This window comes from Callithrix jacchus, chromosome 17, assembly GCF_049354715.1.
Source record: "Callithrix jacchus isolate 240 chromosome 17, calJac240_pri, whole genome shotgun sequence".
NCBI lineage: Eukaryota > Metazoa > Chordata > Mammalia > Primates > Cebidae > Callithrix > Callithrix jacchus.
This window is the reverse complement of record NC_133518.1, coordinates 36837509-36859748: the sequence shown is the minus strand read 5'-3', so window position 1 is coordinate 36859748 and position 22240 is coordinate 36837509. Positions and strand designations below refer to the sequence as shown.

General features: G+C 33.3%; 2 long non-coding RNA genes across 7 annotated transcripts in view; one reads left to right on the top strand and one right to left on the bottom strand.

Annotated features, from left to right (window-relative positions):
- Positions 1 to 22240, bottom strand: part of LOC144579906 (uncharacterized) — a 535694-nt gene that overhangs the window by 26456 nt on the left and 486998 nt on the right. The gene's annotated exons all lie outside the window — the stretch shown is intronic.
- The window catches only part of LOC118148894 (uncharacterized), a 164959-nt gene that overhangs the window by 127849 nt on the left and 14870 nt on the right, over positions 1 to 22240 (top strand). For all 3 annotated transcript variants that reach the window (XR_013528568.1, XR_008477466.2, XR_013528567.1), the window contains exon 5: positions 15816 to 15866. This is a non-coding gene — a long non-coding RNA (uncharacterized LOC118148894). The remainder of the gene's footprint in view (positions 1 to 15815; positions 15867 to 22240) is intronic.

Genomic DNA, 22240 nt, shown 5'->3' with positions numbered 1-22240 from the left:
CACACTATTTTTCAGTAATAATTAGCTGCACTAATTAACTACCACCTATTACTTTACAAAGGATTACTTGGTGAAAGTAAAGCAACCAGTAGTACTATTCCTACTAACCTTAACCATCACCAGAAAGATGAAATAATTTATTTTCTTTAGGTGTTTTATTGAACAAAGATCACCTTCATACTCCGTCTTTGGGAAAGCAGCACTGTATTAAATCACATATTGTAGACTTAAAATTAAATTGCCCATAAATGTCAATATTGCCAACAGTACAGTGTAGTAACTTATTCATGCCGGTTCTTTAAACTCACCACACATTAATGTACTAATGTAATGGAAAATAAAGAATCATCATGTGCCTTCCAAGTACTGCTTTCCCTATTGTTTATATATGTATTTTGTAAGTGCCTAGAAAACTGTTTCATCAGTTAAGGCATGCCTTGCCAAAAGTAACAACATAATCATTAAATAATTACAACTAAATTATAGCATTGCACATTTTGACAGGTTAGTACACATTCTGTTAAGAGTTGGAAACTTGAGAAAGCGAATAAAGCTACTACTCTCACAAAATCCTCAAATGCCAATATAAATAATAAACTCTTCAAGGATTTTCACCCACCATGTGTTTTTCTTTTTCCTCTTGCCATCACTTTACAAAAGCAAAAAATATAAACTAATTCAGTAAGCAATTAACTTATTTTTTACCAATTTTGTCAAATTATAAATCAGAGTCTACCCACATTCACAGTTCTAAAATGCTGAAATCATCATTTTGGGCTCTTTTTCTCTTTATCAGGGAAGCAGCAAGATACATATGGGCTCAGATATGAAAAGAATGAGGAAAACCAAGAGAGAAAAATTGGTATTTCAAATGTAATCTAGTTTGTTAAAAATTCAAAAGCAAAAACACAAGGACGTGCCTGAAATGGCATATTACCGAAATTGTCTCAGAAGAGCTTCTCAATTTAACTGAAAAAATGATTAATAAAAAAATGAAATGATCTATTTTATAATATCTTATAACTCCAATACTATAAGTAAAGGGTCTTATTGTTTTCAATCACCTCATACATATTTCACCAAAATTCTTCAGAAAAGAAAAACAAAATTAGAGAGTGCGTTCTAAACTCTGTCCTTTAGCAAGCAAATAAGATGTCAATTAAGGAAGTGTTCTCCGCCCTTGTAGGTACTGAACTATATACAAGTAGACACTACAGTGTTAAACCCTGTACAATGAAGCCAGAGAAAGAATCACTGCATGTCAAGAGGCATGCATTTAAGTATAGAATAGCTAGTTGTTGGAGTTTTTCTTATAGTCTACTTATTATAGCTTGGAAAAAATATTTCCTTAATTCTATTATTATAAAATTTCACTTGCAAAGACATAAAGTTGGCCAGTTTGCTACTGCTAGAGTGATGAATAAAGAGAGTTGGCGCATCAAACTAAACACGGGGCAAACCCAAAACACTGGAAATCAATCACAGTATAATAAAAGCAGTAAGTCATTTAAGGTATTTTGTTCTTAAGACTTGATATGGAATGAAACATTTTTTTAATGACTATATTTTCCTTGTGGGAGAAAAATGAATCAGTACTTAGCATACACCAAAAGAGAATCTAAAAGGAAGGAATGTTAACATCAGAAGATGAAACGAGATCCATACATTAAAGAGTGATATTAGTATTGCAAACAACAAAAAATTGTAGAAAAATTTAAATTACTTACCTTTCTAGTTCAGTTCAAATGTCCTACAGCTAATTATCATGAGATATTGCCTGGAAATTAACCAGTCATGTTGTGTTCCTATCTCCAGATTTACAATTAGTAATGCTATTAATGTGGTTCCTGTACTTAGCGTTACTAATTATATTGCTATGAACTAATGGTGTTAAAAATAGCAATAGCCATCAACTACCAATTAATGCTTAATGAGAGCATATAAACCCTGGCATTGTAATGAATTTCAAAATTATTGTTGCTTGTATTCCTTTTGTAATCGTGCAAAAATGGGTGTAACCAGTAACCACTGAAGTAGGGCATTGATTGAAGCATAGCTACCACATCATTGCAGGAAAATCAAGAAGAAATAAATGGCTTCTTCAAGGAGTACATATGTTTCTTTTTAATCTTAGAATTCAACACACAGATCTGGGGGAAGATATTTTTCTAGTTACACAATATAAACACACAACTGAAGCATTAATTATAAAGATGTTATTTCAAACCTATGAATAAAACAAGATATGTTTTTAAAATTTGGAAGATGAATTTTTATGAAAGAACCAGTCAACAAGTCATTTATCCTAGAATTTACATACGGCACAATATCCGAGAAATCAGACAAGATAGGGATATTCCATTACCTTGGTTAGGCTAGGTTATGCTACAGTAACAAATACCCACCAATGGCTTAACATATAAAAGTTTATTTCTTGCTTATATGTTTGGCATTGTCACTTAGGGACTAATTCTCACTACAGTTACTCAGGAACCCAGGCTGAAAGACATTCCATCTTGTCATGTGTTTTCCTTACCTGCAGAGGGAACTGTGAAAATTGTTTTCTGTCTATTACTTCTATCCAAAAATGACTTATATTACTTTAGGTGATATTTCATTGAAAAAAAAAATCATATGCTTATGTCTAAGTTCAAACTGATGGAGAATGACAGCCAGAAAGAGAATAACTAGAATACTAAGAAACAACTATATATGTTTTAGTACTCTGGCACTGTTTTAATGAACAACACAAGAAAATTTGTCTAAAATGGAAAACTTCACTGGGGAACTGCCTAGGGGTGAGGGAATATTGAATACCAATACATCTCTTTGAGTCTCTGGAAATACGTTTTTTGACCTCGTCACTAAAAAGCCATTTCCTACAATGGGCTATGGTATTTTCCTAGTAGTACACAGAACTGTGGTATTTATCTTTTCAACTTCAAAATTGTAGTTTCTTAACAGCAGTCTTTTCAACCATTGATCCCAGTCAAAATTATAGTGAAATTCAGGAATAGTAAATAGCAGAAGTCACCATAAAATGAGTTAAGAAAAGGAATAGCTTAGCCAATAAAATGGCTAATGAGGTGAGCACGTTATGTGTATGTGTTAGTGTTTTGTCAAACCAGCACAAAAATATACTTAAGAACGCCACAGTAATTATGCCAATTAGATACTAAAGAAGTGTTATAAATAACAATATACCACCTCTAAATATGACTGTGATGAAGTTCAGGAGATGGCACCCCATAATATACCCAAAATACACAGTTGTGGCATACTGACTATTTTGAGGTTGAGGCATTTTGAAAAACAGTAAATGGAAGGAGAGTCTTTCTTAGAACTCCCTTTGCCTTCCTAAAGACAGATCCTCCAAAAGAAACTCAGTTGTCATAAACCATCTTCCCAGGAGTTTCATCAACTAGGAAGACTGACACTTATTACAGGAGCAGAAACTAGACGTTGACACCACACTAACAAACTTTGAATCTATCATTATCTCTCATCTGTTCTTCTAAGAACCCATTCATCTTTCCTAAGTAACCAACCTGTCTCTTCCCTTTTCCTATTAAGATGGTATGTGAACTCTCAAATCATGGTTTTGGGGAATTTTAGTTTTTTTTTGTAATTCCCTTGTGCACATATTAAAAATTAATAAAGTTGTATGCCTTTTCTTGTTAATCTGCCTGTTTTCAGTTTTTGTTTGTTTTGTTTTGTTTGCACACCCAGCTACCAAACCTAGGATGATAAAGTTTTTATTTCCTGCAAAAGACTGAAAAAAGGACATTAAAGAAGACTCACAAGACTTAACCACAATTCTTACAAATCTACACTTTACTGAATGAGAAGGATAAAACGTAGCATCAGCATTACAGTAAGAATGTGCACCACAGCCAAAGGCTGTCTTACAGCAAGGGGTCCAGAGAGGTCTGATGCAGGCTCCAATTGTCCTCCTTTCTGCAAGGCCATACTGGATGCACTTTCTTGCTTGTATCAGTGACATCCAACATGTGCATGGAACACCTAGAAAACAGGGGCTCAAAATAAAGTCTTGGCTAGGTCTTATTCCACAGATACAAAGGGTCATCACTGTTATGTGACTTGCCATAATGGCGGAACCCACTGGAATCACACCTAGGCAGGGTATAAACTATCAATCTTGCTGTTACTAACAGCCTATAATGACAAGCTGGACAAACTGTTCTGAAACTTGTCTGATAACCATGGTTATAAGATTATACTATTAATCATGTTTTTTTCATCCCAAGTTCAAGGCTCAGAATCACTAAGGTATATCTCTCATAAAACAGCTTAGGACAATCCCAAAACAGAAGTAGCTGTCATAGCACAACATCCAAATAGGTTTCACAAAATGCTAAGCATATGAACATAGAAGGGCACCTGTAGTATTAATACAGCAATTCAAAATATGGCTCTATTTCTTCATCAAAGGATGAACATACCTCTGGGCAAGGGACATATCTGAATTGTCTGAAGTTATTTTCAAATTGCATCCCACCCTGCACCCCCACTTCAGTGTCCTCTGAAATTTAAAGATTGTTGTTGTGCGGAGGCACTGAAACTGAGGCTGGTATGTTTCAGGATTGCTTGCTGTTCTAGTTACTACTCTGTATGTAGCATGTTGCCTCACAACTTGGAAACTTAAAACAACTATTTTATTAGACTTGCTGAATTTATGCTTCAAGAATCTGGAAAGAGTTCTTCGTGGTGGAGTATCTACTCCATTATGTCTGGGGCCTCAGCTGAAAGGACTTGAAGGCTGGGTGCTGGAATCTTCTCAAAGACTCCATCAGTAACATGTCTGATGGTTTATGCTGGTTGCCAGCAAGGACCTCAGCTGTGCTCAGCCAGGACACCTACACAGAACACCAACACTCACCAACACCTCTCTTTGTGGTCACTTCATAGCAGGCAGCCTTGCATTCCTTACAGATGCCTCAGGTCTCCAAAATTAAGTGCCAAATAGGAAGTAAAAAAAAATTTTTTTTTTTTTTTTTAAGTTCTAGAAACCAGTCTAGCATAACTTCTACTGTGCTCCATTGGTCAAGCAGTCTCAGGGCCCAAATTCCAGAGGTGGTTCAGGAACTAGATCCCACATCTCAATAGGGGGAGTATAAAAGAATGTTGGGGCTATGTTTTAAAACTGTGACATCTGCCTACAATAAAATGTTTTCAGTGTTTGGCTTCCAGTTTTCAACTTATATTTTCTTTTGCTAGATGCTTAGTGTAAGACCAGAAAGCTTGCTTTTTTGGAAGTTTGCAATTAAAATTCACCCAAGCAGGCTTAAAAAAAAAATCTGTTGAGTATTAAGATTGGGCAATTAACAGAAGGTTTGGCAAATTCTACTACAGGTTCTTGAGAAAAGTTACTGAAAACTGCTGCAACAAGATTGGAAATCCATTTTTGTAATTCATATGCAACCATAACTACTGAAAACCATTCTTTAATTTATGTAAATTTTATTCTAGAGAAAGAACACAAAAGTTAAGTGATCATGAATTGAATTCACCTATCTAATAGAGCATTCATAGACAAGGGTTAAAAAGATGATAGATACTCATTTTGTGATTAAGTTTATTTTAAAAAGCAAAAAGTATCAGTGCTCATTATATTTTGTTATTGTATATGATCAAGTAATTGTGTGCCATCATAAAATTTGCTACAATAAAGATAAAAATTTTTATTTAATGTAACTAAAGCTAGAGGTTAAATCCTTTTATTATATTTTTAAAATTTGTTGGCACCAAAATTTTTAACATCTAGGAAAGAAAACATGGTAGTTTGAAGTAGAATGATAACATTTGTATTGATTCCATCATTGTAAGCTATATATATCTAACTTGCTATAAAAGTCCATTTCAATTGAAGAATTAAAATAACAAATTTGATTACCCTTATATCCAAAATACTTTAGTTTAAATTTCAAAATTCAAAGTATATATTCAATATGATTACACTAATTGATATTCTGGGCAAGCTCCATTGAAAATAAGCATAGGAAATGATAATTATGTTTATTTTGGTTCTTACATAGAACTAACTTTAAAATGGAAATTTGAGTTATTTTTCCCAACTATTATTTTTATGTGGAAGTCTGATTCTATTCCTGAACAAGAAAAGAGTTTCTTGAGCATGATATTTGTCTCATTGACTTCCAGGATTTAGCCCAATGAACTCATTGGTTAGGAGTTCTTCCCTTCCCCACGTTTTGTTCATTATCTTCAACTTTTGGCAGTTGGTTGATGAATTATTCTGCCAAGATAGGAATCCCTGCTTTTTAGACAAAAATACATATGTAGCTGGTCTAGAGGTGTTTCTTTGTTTTGTTTTGTTTTGAGACACAGTCTCACTCTGTCACCCAGGCTGGAGTGCAGCGGCACAATCTTGGCTCACTGCAACCTCTGCCTCCACGGTTCAAGCGGTCCTCCTGCCTCAGCAGGGATTACAGCTGCAGGCCACCACGCCCAGTTAAGTTTTCGTATTTTTAGTAGAGATAGGGTTTCACCATGTTAGCCAGAAAGGTCTCGATCTCCTGACCTTGTGATCCGCCTGCCTCGGCCTTCCAAAGTGCTGGGATTACAGGTGTGAGCCACCACTCCCAGCCTTATTTTTTCTTATATTGAATTGTTTATTTTCTTATATTGAATTATTTTTTCTTATATTGAATTCTTCTTCAAGACAGAAGACAATGACATGCTTTTATACAAAATATTGATGATTATACAATAGTATGCTAATTAGCTATGTGCCTCTAACTTAAAACACCAAATCTTGAAAATGAGAGAAAAAAATCTATTTACATAAGCAAACAAAAATATATAAATAATCAGAGGAAATTTCACAAAGCAATGTATAGGATCTGTTTCTTAAAGATGTAAAATTTTATTAAAGAGCATAATCATGTTTCTTAATGATTATATATTTTAAAATAGATATATATGTTCCACAGAAAATTATATCAAAGTTGATAGAATTATATTAAAGTTCACAGTGAAAAATAAAAGTACAGACAAATAAAAGACAGCTTTTCAAGATGGACCTTACCAAATACCGAAACCTACCATGAGGCCATTGTAATAAAATAATAGTTATAAGCACCTAAGTAGAAAAATAAACCACTGGAACAGATTCAGAGATCTCTAAACTGAAAAGAATGTTTAGAAAAACACTAAATAACATAGATGGCATTCTATTTCAAAATTTTTATAGTTGTATATTCATATTAGAACCTCTACCAGCTATCATAAAAATAACTCCAAATAGAATAAAGTTCTAAACCTTAGAAAACAAATTAGAAAAATACCAGGAAATTATTTGATCTTAGAGTAAAGAGGATATTCTTAAAGCAAATAATGAAACTCAATAAAATCAATCTCAATGAAAAATGATAATAGAAAAGGTAAATATATATAACTATATAAGAACTAAACTGCATGTTACAACAAACATCATAAATAATATCTGCAACACATGATAAAAGGTTAATAGCTATAAAGTTATTAAATGCTTGCATACTGATAAGGAAACAATTCACAGAAGAAGAAATACACATGCACAATAAGCATAAAATAGTAGTAGTTAGGAAACCTCACTAGTAGTTAGGAAAAAAACATATTTTAAACAACACAAAGTACAAAGAATCATTGAATTAACAAAAATTAAAAGTATGAAAATAACCAGTATTAGTGAATATAACTGGTAGGGGCATAAATTCCTAAAACTTTAAAAAAATAATATAGCATTATAAATGAAAACAAGACATATACATATTAATTGACCCAGCAGCATCACTTGTGGAAATCTACACTACAGAAATAAAAGTGCTGCCAATATGTAAGGATATATGGAGGTAGGTGCTTATTGGAGCTTTCCTTGAGCATCACAAATATTGGAAAAATAACAATGACAAATTATGCCTACTTGTAGAAGACTGGTGAAATATCTTCCAGGATGTCTACACTATGAAATGTTATATAGTTATATGAAAGAAAGAGCTCTGTATATTGACAGACAAGGGCATCCCTGATATATTAAATTAAAAAGTCAGCTTCACACTAATTTTTCTACTGGAATCCTGTATCTGTTTAAACAGAGCAAAAGAAAAGAGAGAGAGACAAAAAGAGAGGTGAGAGAAAGAGAGGGAGAGGAAAGAGAGAGAGAGAGAGAGAGAAAATATGTAAGGAGAAGGTTTGTATAAAAAGGATATGGAAAGATCTCAAAAGGTTAGTTATATTTGAGGGGTGGAATTTGGGGCTAATAGAACAGGAGGGAAGAATTAGCAATTTTTTCATTATCTTTTAGTTATTTGACCATTTGTAATTTAAAAAACTCAAAGAGACAGATGGCTTGAATTCATTTTTAAAAGTAGGTCCTATTTTACCTATAAAAGTACACATAAGCTGAAAGTGAAGGGGTGGAAAAAGATATTCCATGCAACTGGAAACCAAAAAAGAACAGGAGTAGCTATAATTGTATCAGATAAAATGAACTACATAGCAGAAGCTCTAAAAAGACACAAGGTCACTATATAGGGATAAAAGGGTCAATTCAGGAAGAAAATATGATAATTATAAATATCTATGCTCCCAACACTGGCACTCCCAACTATATAAGGCAAACATTAGTAAATCTAAAGGGAAAGATAGACAGCAATACTATAATTGTAGGGGACTTTAACACCCCACTTGCAATAATGAACAGATTATCCAGTCAGATAAACAACAAAAAAAGTTGGAGTTTAACTACACACGAGATCTGATAGACCTTACTAACATTTACAAAACATTTCACCCAACTGCCACATAATTCATATTTTCTTCAACAACACATGAAAGAAAGGTTCTCCAGAATAGATAATATCTTAGGTCACAAAACAAGTCTGAACAAATTTTTAAAAGTAGCAATCATATTAAGTATCTTTTCTGACCACAATGAAATAAAACTAGAAATCAGTAACAAAAAGAACCTCAAAAACTTGACAAACACATGAAAATCAAACAACATACTTCTGAGTGATCCATGGGAATGGAGATATAACAACTGAAACCACAAAAATACAAAGAATCATTAGAGACAACCATATGCAACAAATTGAAAAACCTAGATAAAATGGATAAATTTGTGGACACATACAATCAATGAAGATTGAACCATAAAGAAAAAGAAAACCTCAACAAACTAATAAATAACAAGATTGAAGCTATAATAAAATACCTCCTATCAAAGAAAAACCTGGCACCTGATGGTTTCACTGGTAAATTTTACCAAATATTTAAAAAACTGATACCAATTATACTCAAATTCTTTTTAAAAAAATGAAGAAACAGGCCAGGTGTGATGGCTCACACCTGTAATTCCAGCACTTTGGAAGGCTGAGGCAGGCGGATCACCTGAGGTCAGGAGTTCAAGACCTAAATACAAAACAGAAAAATCATCTGGGTGTGGTGGTGGGCACCAGTAATCCCTGCTACTCAGGAGGCTGAGGCAGGAGAATTGCTTGAACCCAGGAGACAGAGGTGTAGTGAGCTGAGATTATACCACTGCACTCCAGCCTGGGTGACAGAGTGAAACTGTCTTAAAAAAAAATGAAGAAATGGGAATAGTTTCAAATTCATTCTATAAGGCCAACATTACCCTGATACCAAAGTCAAACAAAACAAAAAAGGAAACTACAGGCCAATATCATAAGTGAACACAGATGCAAAAAAAAATCCTTAACAAAATACTAGCAAATCAAATTCAACAACACGTTAAAAAACACTTGATTCCACATGATCAAGTGGGATTCATCCCAGGGAGCAAGGATGTTCAACATACACAAATTATATAGCACATTAACAAACTAAGAACAAAAATTATGACTATTTAAATAGACATCAAAAGAGTATTTAAAAACATTTAACACACCTTTATGATTAAAAAACACTTCAAAAACTTGGGTATATAAAGGCTATATATGACAGATCCACAGCTAACATTGACTGAATAGGGAAAAATTGAAGACCTTTCCTCTAAGATTGGAACAAGACAAGGATGCCAGACTTCATTGTTTTTGTTCAACATACTATTATAAATGCACTCAGTAAAGTTGCAGTACACAAAATCAACATATGAAAATCAGTAATGTTTATATACGAAATATTTTTCATATATATATTTATATATGAAAAGAGAACAATCTGAAAAATAAATCAAGAAAGCAGAATTCATTTCACTAAAGAAGTGGAAGATCAAAGGAAAACTATAAAATACTGATGACAGAAATCAAAGAGGGCATACCAAAAAAAATGAAAAGATATTCCATGTTCATAGAGTGGAGGAATTAATATTGTTAAAACGATAATACTACCCAAAGCAATTTACATCATCAAAATAGATATTTCAAGTTAAATGATAAAAAATTTTACTAAATCCATGAAAATTTCTGAGACTTGAGGCCTGGGCAAGTTGAGGGCAGCTCCTGAAAAATTGATCTCAGTTTCACACAGTGATAAAGAAATGACTGAGAAATGTAAGGTTGCTTGGCTCCTGTGCCTGGTGGCAGGCAAGCATGTTGTCACCCTCCTTCTGCAGTTGGGAGGATTTCTCAGGAGGACATAATCGTCCTGTAAAAGGGAGCACTCCCAGCACATGATAGCTTCCTCATTCCACACAGGTGGCCTTGTGAACAGCTGACTGTGCTTATGGGAACCTCTGATGCCTGTAAGGCAGCTCTTCTCTCAGGGAGCATGCTGTGCTATCAACTGCTCCTACTTATCTCTGCAAAGATATCTGCATCTTATATTATTACAGAAAAAACTGTATGTCTTTCAAAAGCATCTGTTGGTGCCTTTCTGTCAATCACAATACTGCCTTTGTGACTATCATGTATTTATAAAGTGAACTTCTAAGAAAACATAAACAACATGGCTTCTAAAAATTCCCAACTTTTATTTAAGTTCAGAGGTACATGTGCAGGATATGCAAGTTTGTTACACAGTTAAACATGTAAACATGACTTATTTTCTAAACCTGAACTATTTTTTTTAAAATTCTTTGCTAACCGGCAAAATTCTTGTTTTCACATGCACAATTCAAAAAAATTGTATTTACAACTAGGATAATATTCAAAATATTTAACAGCTAGTATGTGTTTGGCATGGACTCAAAAACAGATGCCATCCATAAACAACTAGTACTGGTAGATAGCAAGAAAATACCAGTCCTGTTTACAACTCTCCATGAAAAATTAGTACAAAACAAAAAACAGAAAAGGGATCAATAAGTCACTGGCATATCTATACTTCTTTGACAGATTTTTTAATGGTCAAAAAGCATAAATACACATTGTGCTTAAAAAAACTTGTCTCCTCCCTCAGAGTTTTTCATACAAATAGAATTTATGATGATAAAACACTGGCAAGTAGCTGATAGAAATGTAGTAGCTTTGATGCACTTGAAATTAAGAATTCCAACATTAGCAAGCCTATTTATTTCTGAAATACATTTATTTATACCTCACTTCGTTTTTTGTAAACTTTGAAAAGACGATATAATCTGATGAATAAGAAGTTCACTGACTGCAGTTAACAATTCTAGAAAACATATTCAGTAAAAGATGGCATAGCTTGAGACAAGTATATTTGAGTATACTCAGAAATATATGCTGTAAGTACAATGTGGATAAACAATTTAATTTGACTTATCAGTGCCTATTTAAAGTTAATTCAAATGATGATCAGCAAAGGCAATAACACACATTTACAAATGTTCTATAACTTTTTCCATTCAGTCAAGCCAGACCCTTTATTTTTGTCTATATTATTTTGCTCTATCTATATAAAATTCTGAGCCTAAATTCATTTAATTTTTCAAAAGTAGCAAATAATGTGATTTATAATGTTTTTATTTCCATCTGTGCTTTTCTTAAAAATAAAAGATCCAATTTGATCTCTGTATTTACATAATCCTTGACCTTTGTTCATCATATAAACACTGGTGATAAGTAAAATAATGGATTCCTTTAGTAGCAAATTTCAACTAAACCCAGAAACACAGAATAATAATTTGTACTGTAGAGGGGAGGGATTTCATCAAACGACTGAATATGTCTATATAGTAGGGCATTTTTACTGTATTTCTTTAGAGCATGCAACTATTAGACATATTTTAAATCCCATGAGTACTGCAGTAAATTTTCTACATTGTTAAATATTTTTTCCTTGACTGATTCTCAACTTTATCTAATGAATTTTTATATTTACGATTTATTTTTGTGTTAATGTTTCTTCATGTCTAAAACTATAACTTCTAATCAACTTGTTGATATCTTTATTTCTATATTATTTTACAATTCATTGTAATTCATCACAGAATGTGGCATATTTACCAACTATAAATGGGTTGTGGCCAAATTAAGTCATTAAATAGCTGTGTGACTCTCCTTAAAATATGTATGGCTCTTCTAATTAAAACAAATATTTATTTACGAAATTACATAGGTTGTCTAACTTTTGAACATTAGGAGATATAAAAGATACACACCATTATACTGAATAACGCTGTCATGACAACTGTTTGAATTTAACCTTTGTATTTAAAGCTCTATTTTCCTTATAATCCATACGTCTGGATGTGTCTGCAAATGTTCATGATCAAAGAGACTATTGTGTGTACTATATTCACATTACACATTTATCTTTCAAATAGATCATGTGTAAACAAGGAATAATAACATCAGTAAACAAAACCTATACATAATAATATAAAATATTCATCTTTGCCAATAGTTTCAATCTCTATTCCACCAAATCATCCAAATTTGTTAATAAATAGCAAAATACACAGACTCAAAGGTCACACCCTTGCCTTGCCCATGCTCTAGAGGAAGTGTTAATGAGCATAAAATTAGCCAAAAGTTGGCAGCAATTAGATGAAAGAGAAGCAGGAGGTCTGTGGACAATTCGCAAACTAATCACCTTCTGCGTAATTGGAAATAGGCCACCATCATTTTAAACTTAGTTGCAGCCCAGTATGCCTTTCTCCCATGAGTGCTTTTGTTGCACATTGCATAATATCTATTTCCATTTCTGCCATGACCACAAACTAAACTTGAATGATTTTATAATAATTTAAAGAAAAGCCAATAAAAATTCAAAAGCACACTCCTAAGCACCTTCTATTTTCTCAGATATATTCAAGGTTCAAAGAATACTGGGATGAGCAAGATACACTTTCTTTCTTCATGGCACTAAAATTATCATGGAGAAGACCTACAATAAACAAGTAAATGGTCCCTTGCAAATTATTCTATCGCTGAGCAATATAACTGGAAACAGGAGTTATGGAAGGCATATTGAGTCGGCTGAGGAGAAAGTAGGAGATGTCTGAGAAGAGGCAATACGCTACTCGTTCTAGAAGCTCAAAGTTTAGAAGACAAGGAAGAGGTTTCTTGTTCTAAACCTGTGTATCCAGTGCAATATTTTCTCTACAATTTCTTTCAGACAAGTTGCCTTCCTGACTGCAACTATTCCCACTCATCCATCTTTGCTTTTCTAAAATGGCATTTAAATATGCAACTCCCTTCTCCAAAATCTATTACAAAAAGAATCAACTATTTAATGTGCATCTGTTTCCAGCCCACAGCCTTACTCATCTTAATCTATGAAACATACTTCTGGCTCATCAGACAAGGCTTTTCATCTGCCATGTTCATTCACACACTAGGATTCTATTGCTTTACCCCTGCCCTTAACCGAACACATTTTTGGAAACTCAGCATGAGTACTACCTCCAGTTTTCTCTAAAATGGTGACACAACAGAAAACAAGAAAAGCTTTGAAGTTAAATTTTCATGGTGAAAAGCCCTTCAGCCTTCCTAATACCTAGTTTCCTTGTCTGCAGCATGAAATGAAATAATCAGTACTGTCTCAAGAATATGATAAAGAGAATACTGAACCCAAACTAACCTTGTTTTATTTTAAGTTCTCTTGCATTCATTGACCAAATGCTTTATCTTTATTTTATCTAATAATATTGATGACATTTGTTAATTCTGGCACTCAAGCAAAACTGTAATCCTATGAGGACATAAACCATATTTCTCTCTTATTCTGTGTTCCTTGCTATAAATTACATATTACTTGATAAATATGTGCTGGATGTACTGAAAATGCTCAAAAATATGGACTTTCCAATTGATGAATGAGATACATGATTGCCAATAAGTTAAAAGAAATAACTGAAGAACTAATTAATGTTTTGGATGTAGTACAAATGTACTTCATCATAAGCATAACTGGTTAGCAATGAAATTCAGCTTTGTCAAATAATAAAAAAGAGAAATAAAATAATGTGAATAAGGTAGTAATAATTTACCAGAAATTTTAATATTTCCCAAAATTTAATTTTGAGACATTAGAAAGAAGAAAAGTTTATATTAGAAACATAGAAGAAATAGGTTCAAAACAATAAAGATCAGCTATTTTGACATGAAGTTATATGAATCTCTTCTCAAATTCTCACATTTAACCTCAGAAATGTAGATTACATATGCTTGAAAATAATGTTTTTCTACAAAACAAAGTCACTTGTAGACAAGTCAAAAAGCTAACAAAATTTGTGTTTACACATCTAGAAAAAACTAAAGAGAAAAAATACATTTTAAAAAATGCAGAATTTTCTAGCTTTTAAAAGGTAAGACATATGTGTTTCACATTAAATAAAATATTAAACATCCATATTTCAAGTAAAATTGTGCTATGCCCTCCTATCCCCATTATGCTGAGATAATACAAATGTGTTTCCCATTTCATATTTCATAATTAAACACCAAACACCATCTTACTAAGTTTTCAGGATATCTTATTCAAATAGTGATTCAGAGAATGCTGTCGATGAATAAAAATTCATGAACAGAAATGTCTGCACAGCAACAAATACTCAACATAATTAAGGGATCTGTTTTGTGTCTAGCTCAAATTACATATTACTTGATAAATATGTGTTTATTTGGTTGAGACAAAATTCTCCCTCCTTTATGTTTGAATCCACATCTCTGATAATCAAAGAAGTATATACTTGATTTATTTGAATTTGTGAGAAAAATACTGAGTTCTAGTAACATTTTCCACCAAACTCCTAAGGCACTCATAATGGTTTATTTAAAATATTTATTAAAAATTTAATAAAACATAGTGGTTATCATTGTCTGACTTGCAAGTAATAGGACCTGAATTCAAATTATGGCTTTTTCATTTGCTAGCTTTACAGTATTGCTTTAAAGAAGTTACTTAACCTCCCCAAGGCTTATTTTTTATCATTTATAAAATGAGGTTAATGATACCACCACAGAGATCATGAAAGAATTAAGTGTTCAATATATAGTAATAACTGTTAAAACTACCTGCTGCCTGGCCCAAAACGAAAAACCTTAAGAATGTATTACATAGAAAGTTTGCCTGTGTATCTGCCTCAGTACTTGGCAAAGTGACTGACATATAATATAGAAACAATAAATATTTTATGAGTAAATTAAATGAAAATAAAGTTGGGAGTTGAATGTAAAATATTTCTATATGCCTATATACTTTCAGGGTACCATCCAGAAAAGCTTTTCAGGATGTTGAATTATTCTAAGCCATTGGTCAGGATGGAGGGAGAGAAGGACTTAATAAGATAAGGGCCCATCTGTGACTTTACTTTTGACATTTGGACAAGATTGTGCTGAAATTTAAATCTACTCATATAGATTTCAAGCTCACTTACAGATATGCTTAAAAACTCTCCTATAATTAAATTTATTGTTTTTTTTCAGAATTTATCCAGAATTAAAAGGCAAAACTTAAATGAGAATAAAGAACAGATGGTGAGTATAGGAGGGAAGCAAAACTATATCAGTAATTTAGGTAATAAAAAATTCTCATATGAATGAGTTACAGAGTTCTCAAGTTTTATTTTCGATAAGGCATAAAACATGAAGCTAAGAATTGTAATTATTTTCTACACCCAAAAAGTAGAAATAATTTAACACATAATGTTCTAATAACTTGATATTCATTCAATATGTGTTTTTCTAAGGTATTTTTGTAGGACCATTCTGTCCATACAGTAGCAACTAAGTTTAAGGTTATATTGATTAAAATTTAAAAAATCATGCCAGGCACAGTGACTCACACCTGTAATCTCAGCACGTTGGGAGGCTGAGGTGGTGGGTTCACTTGAGGCCAGGAGTTCCAGGCAGCCTGGCCAATGTGGCGAAATTCTGTCTCTATTAAAAATACAAAAATTAGCTGGATGTGGTGGTGCACACCTGTAGTTCCACCTACTCAGGAGGCTGAGGGACAAGAATCACTTGCACTTGAGTCTGGGAGGCAGAGGTTGCCATGGATCTGCAGCCTGGGAGTTGAGATCACACCATTGCACTCCAGCCTGGATGACAGAGCAAGGCTCTAATAAAATAAAATAAAATAAAATTTTGTCCCTCTGTCACACTAACTATATTTAAGTTGCTCTATAGTCACATGTGGCCAGTGACTACCATATTGGATAGTCCAGAAAACATTTCTACCATCACAGAAAATTTTATAGGACAATAACTCTTCTAGATAGTTTGGGACCATAAAAAAAAGGTTGAGGGCAGCACTCTGTAGCCAAAGAGCTGAAGATACACTAGAGGAGATGAGACATGAACAAACACCATTTTAATATAAAAGAGTTTTAATTTTACAAATCAAGTGCCACAAGAACACTAGTGACCACAGAAGACTGTTAAGATTTGAGTTTAATTTTGAAGAACGAGAAAAATATTTGCATTTGTTGCATGGCTTTAAATTTCTCTTTATGTAAAAGATAAAATTTTTAGGGTAGCAGTTCTAGGAACGTGAAGGTTTTTAATGCTGTTTGACTAATGTTTCTTCTTACTTTACAAATGTTGTGTCTTTGCTAGAAACATTTAAGGCGATTTTACTTTCATCTTAGGATTTTTAGATCTTTCATTGTTCCTTAACAATTATTTGTTGAAGACTCCAGAAATAATGCACTTCTAAATTATTCTCAATTCAAAATTGCTTCATTGAGATTTGAGATTTAAATTAGATCATGTTAAGAAACAATGAATATGATGTGTTTAATGCACAATGTGGTATCAGTGCTACAAATTTAGCTTATATATTATTTTCTGAGATAAAAGCATTTGTATTAAAAAAAATACAAAAGATTTTTGTTTTGGCTGATTCATCACCTCTCTACATTATTTTCTCTATCTTCCTAGGAATACAAACACAGACACTACATAAGGCTTAGAGCTTAAATGGTAAGAAGCTATGACACTTGCTCGTTGTACTTAAGAGCTTTACTGACAGGCTCTCACTTAATACGATGGAAATAGCCTCCCTTAGGTGTCCAAAGGAGGTGTATTAACTTACTAACACAAGGTGGTGCTCTGTTCTTATGAAACAGCCTGTCTTCGCTTTGGTTCTAGGAAGCAGAGGTCAAATATACTTACAGCTTGACCATTTTTCTTGAAGGTTTTAAAAACTGTTAAAGTCTCATTCTCACTTGAAAAGCTCATCCAAACCATTTAAAAATACCATTCTTAGAAAGCTGTCCTAATCATAATTCCAACCACTCAGGGAGGATCCAATTTATCTCATTGTACTCAACAGTAATTTTGATGGCAGTAGGCCTTGGATCTCTCACTGATTGCTTATTTTCATTTTCTCTGTTTGTGATCCTTTTGATCAGATAGTTCTTACATTTTTCTTGTGGTTGTCTCAACCCTATTGTTTTTGTGAACCGATCAGACTTTTTCCAGACAAAATCTGCCAGATTGACCTCCACATAAATGGTTAGAACGACTTTGACTTTCAGCTAACCAATTATTATTTATTTATTTTGCTTCCTACATAAGTATGAACATATATAACTTATCACTGTATATTTATATTAACATATTTACCTAATGGTAAATCTCTCATTTCATCCTTCCTATGGATAACTTTGACAATGTATGAAAATGTGAGTTACACAGAGTTCAGTACATTTAAATAATCCTCCTTTTGGATGGTCAGGAAACAGGCCAATGCCATATTCCATTTAACAATATTTTTAATAGAAGAATAACTAAATAGCTTCAAATAGGGATATATATGTACACATATATGTGCATCTACATATAACACAAAAATATACAAATTATAAATATCTATAAATATTCCTAGAAATAACTAAAGGTAGGATTCTAGCAATGCATAGTTTCACATATGCCATATCCTCTAACCAAATGGAATCTGGTTACTTTATGCTGCCAGGTAGTGTATATTTCTTTCTAATACTTCTCAAGGAAATACTTTCCATACCTTAAATTTCTCCAGGACATTGATCTTAAAGTAATCTCTACCTCTATCCTTCTATTGTGAATCTTATGAAAACATTTAATTTGTTTACAAATAGTTAAAAACTTCTTAAGTCAGACTGGGAGAAGTCTCAAACATCTCAAACATCACAAAACAAAACCAATAATTCAAGAAAAGAATAAGAAAATATTACATTTGTTTTAAAGTGTGTTCTAAAATCATATCACTAATGAAAGTCTGCTGATGTCATGAAAATGTCATAGCTTCAATTCTTCAAAGAACATGTTGTCTGGTTACTATAGCATTTCTATATTTGAATTAATTAGAAACGGAAATGTGGATAGCATTAGCTTTGAAATTAAATGAGCCCCCTAACGGGGAAGCTAATTACTGAATTCATTCTGAAGATCTGTTTTACTTGTGAAAATTTAGGTTATTAAATTGAACAATATGTACTCAGGACTAGAAATGGAAAGCAGGGCATCTATGGACAGAGCACAGGGGAACCAGTGGCTCTTATGGAGCCAGGCCTGATATTAGTCTTTTGTTAGAGAGGATTATTATTGTTAATATTGTCACCTTTATGACAAAGGTTCTAATATGAAGAGTACTTGGAATTCTTAAAAAGCTTCCATTAGTCCATTCAATACCCTACTTCTGACTTCCATTAATGTATCTTTCCCACTGTGTGATTAGGCAGCTCCACCAGAAGCCATAATCTGGATGCAATGGGGAAGATTTAGGGAGGAAACTTTCCCATAAGCTTGAAAGACAAAATGGCATTTATCTGGGTTTCAAATGTTTCTTCTCCTTGAGGTTTCATTTTCTGAATTAAAGTTAGAAGTGAACAGACTATATATTCATAGTACTGTGCTTTTCAAATATGACACACACACACACACACACACCCCTACAAACACAACAAAGATAGCAGGAGGCAGGTTATGGTTAGAGAAAATTCAGCTGCCTTTGTTATGCTATTTAAGTAATGGTAAGTGCAGTACTAATATCCATGGCCATTTTTAAAGCCAAGTAGCAGTAACTAGTTTATCTCACTAAAGCAACAAGATTCTTAAGAACCAGAAAGAAGCTTTTCAGCATCACATCCTATATGCAGCTGATACTTAGTAAAAGCTGATCTGATGATGCAAATATTTTGATCACTTTTGGGATGAAGATTCAAGTTATGTTACTAAATCCTGATTCAGTAAGGCAGTGCAGAAGATGCTGACCTAGCAGGGTCTTTATAAATGAAAGCCAATGTTTGATGTTATTGACAGAGTTTTGTGCTAAATACATGGTGTTTCCCAGCTACTTCAGGGTCATCCCAGTTACCTGTTCTCTCTCCACCTCCCACAGACCATTTTGTGATAATCTCTAGAATTATCCCCAAAAGCAAGAGATAAAACATCCGCTTGGTTTATTCCCTATCAATCTTTATTTTATACTTCTCTTTCTGGATTCCCCACGATTCAGAGCACCTCCAGCTATATTCCAGCTGTGTGGTGCAAAGGACCCATGCATTGTTTTAAAAATTCTTGAATCATAATGAACTAATAAGATCCTCAGTATAGCATATTTCTCCCATTGTTTAGGTGAAATTATTTGAAGTTATAAAAACCATGTATCTTTCTTATTTTATTCCAAACATTATATTGGCATTTCGTAACTGAAAAATTACAAGTTGACTATGTGTTAATATGTTTTATCATAGACTTGCGGAATACTGTATTAATATATAACAAGTCCAAAATATAAAATCTTTATTTTGCCTAAGAAATAGGTCTAGAGAAATTAGTGATTTATTTTTATAGAAACTAAGAACTGCAGAGGTTTCAGTCTCAGAAACAAACAAACAAAAAATAATCTTATCAAGATATAGATGCTGTTATGGGTTAGATTTTTTTTTTTAAAGACAAATAAAAAGAAGAGGGAAGGTGTACATAGTCTTGCAAATGAGACAAGAACTGTTCTATAGAGTCAGGAGAGGGTCAAAATAAAGAGACGTGATGCTGAGTTAAAGAATCATTAGACTGTTGCTCCTTATCTTCTTTCTGCCTGTGAATAATTTCAATGACTAGTATATAATAATGACATTGCATATATATAGAGAGAGAGCGCAATTATATATATATATATTATATATATATATATAGAGAGAGAGAGAGAGAGAGAGAGAGAGCGAGCGCAATAATTTAAAATATGTTGGAACTGTTGTGCCATTGGAAAAAATGCTAAAGGCGTAATGTTATAAAAGCCTCAGTTCAAGAAAATAGGATAGCTGATACAATCTCAACTACACAAAACATTTAAGTAAGAACAAAACTAGAAGAAAATATGTCAAAATGTTAAGAGAGGTTAGGATTTCAGGTAGTGACTTAAGGGCCAATTATGTCTGGCCACCTGTAACTCTCTGAGATCGTCTTTTACTATTGCCTCTCTCCCCACCCCCCACAACAGTATCCTGCTCCAGCCACAGTGCTGTTCCTTTAACACATCAGGCACACAACTGCCTCCAAATCTTTGTTCTGGCTGATTCTTAAACGTAGAATTTTCTTTACCCAAATATTTACATAGCCTGTTCCTCCAATTCCCTTCAGTCTTTTTCTAAGATGCCACCTATCTATAAGAGACCTATATAAAATTACATCCTTACTTTATTTTTCTCCATGGCAGTTGACATTACCTGACATAACCTACCTAATGTAAGGATTGCTTTTTGCTAGTATTTCCCAAGAAGAAAGAATGGTTGTTAAGAAAGGGAGGGAAGAGGAAGCTGAAGATGTATGCAGGAAAGTGATGGAATTTAAGCTAATAAGGAAGGAAAGAAGAATATCTTGGAGGGGCAGAGATGTCAAGCAATAAAAAATAGAATAGTCTTTGATTTATACATCACAAAAAAATTTGAGGATCAGGGAACCAGGTTAAATAAGCCTGGAAAAATAAGAAGCACTAGTCAAGAGTGTTTTTGTTTGTTTGTTTTGTTTTGGAAATGAGGATTGTGGAGGGATTGCAACTACTGTCTGGTGTCATTTTCTTACCTTTATGGACACCCTGCTTAATGGGTTTTGGACTGAATTATTCAGGAGGGAAAGAGAAGAAAAGGGATAGATGACGTGCTACTGTTACTGATTTGATGTATATATTTAGCAGACATTATCTATATAAGTATGCACCTATAGTGCCTTCCTTTTGAAAAAATAAAAATTAGATCTAATGGGATAACATTTGCAAACTGGTTTTCTTGCACTCAGTGATGTGTCATGGACATTATTTCATGTTAACAAATATAGATATATATTTTTTAAACTATATAGCATTTTGCTATTTGTAGAGATCATAATATAGTTAACCAGTAACTGATTGTTGAACATTCAAATTGTTCTTCTCATACTTTAATGGACAAAGTCAGATCTGTATATACCTGCATTTCTATTTTGCATACTTGTTGCTATGATTTGAATATATTCCCTCCAAAATCAGGCATTGCCAATGTGAAATTATGAAGAGGTAGAGTCTATAAGAGGTGATTAAGTCATGTGGGGTCATTACTCATGAATGGGATGAAGACCCTTATAGGCCAGGCTTATGCCTGTAATTCCAGCACTTTGAAAGGCCAAGGTGGGCGGATCACGAGGTCAAAAGAGCGAGACCATCCAGGCCAACATGGTGAAACCCCATGTGTACTAAAAATACAAAAATTAGCTGGGCATGGTGGCACACACCTGTAATCTCAGCAACTCAGGAGGCTGAGGCAGGAGAATTGTTTGAACCCAGGAGGCGGAGGTTGCCGTGAGCTGAGATTGTGCCACTGCACTACAGCCTGGCAACAGAGCGAGACTCCATTTCAAAAGAAAAAAAGGACTCTTATAAAAGGATCTTTGCA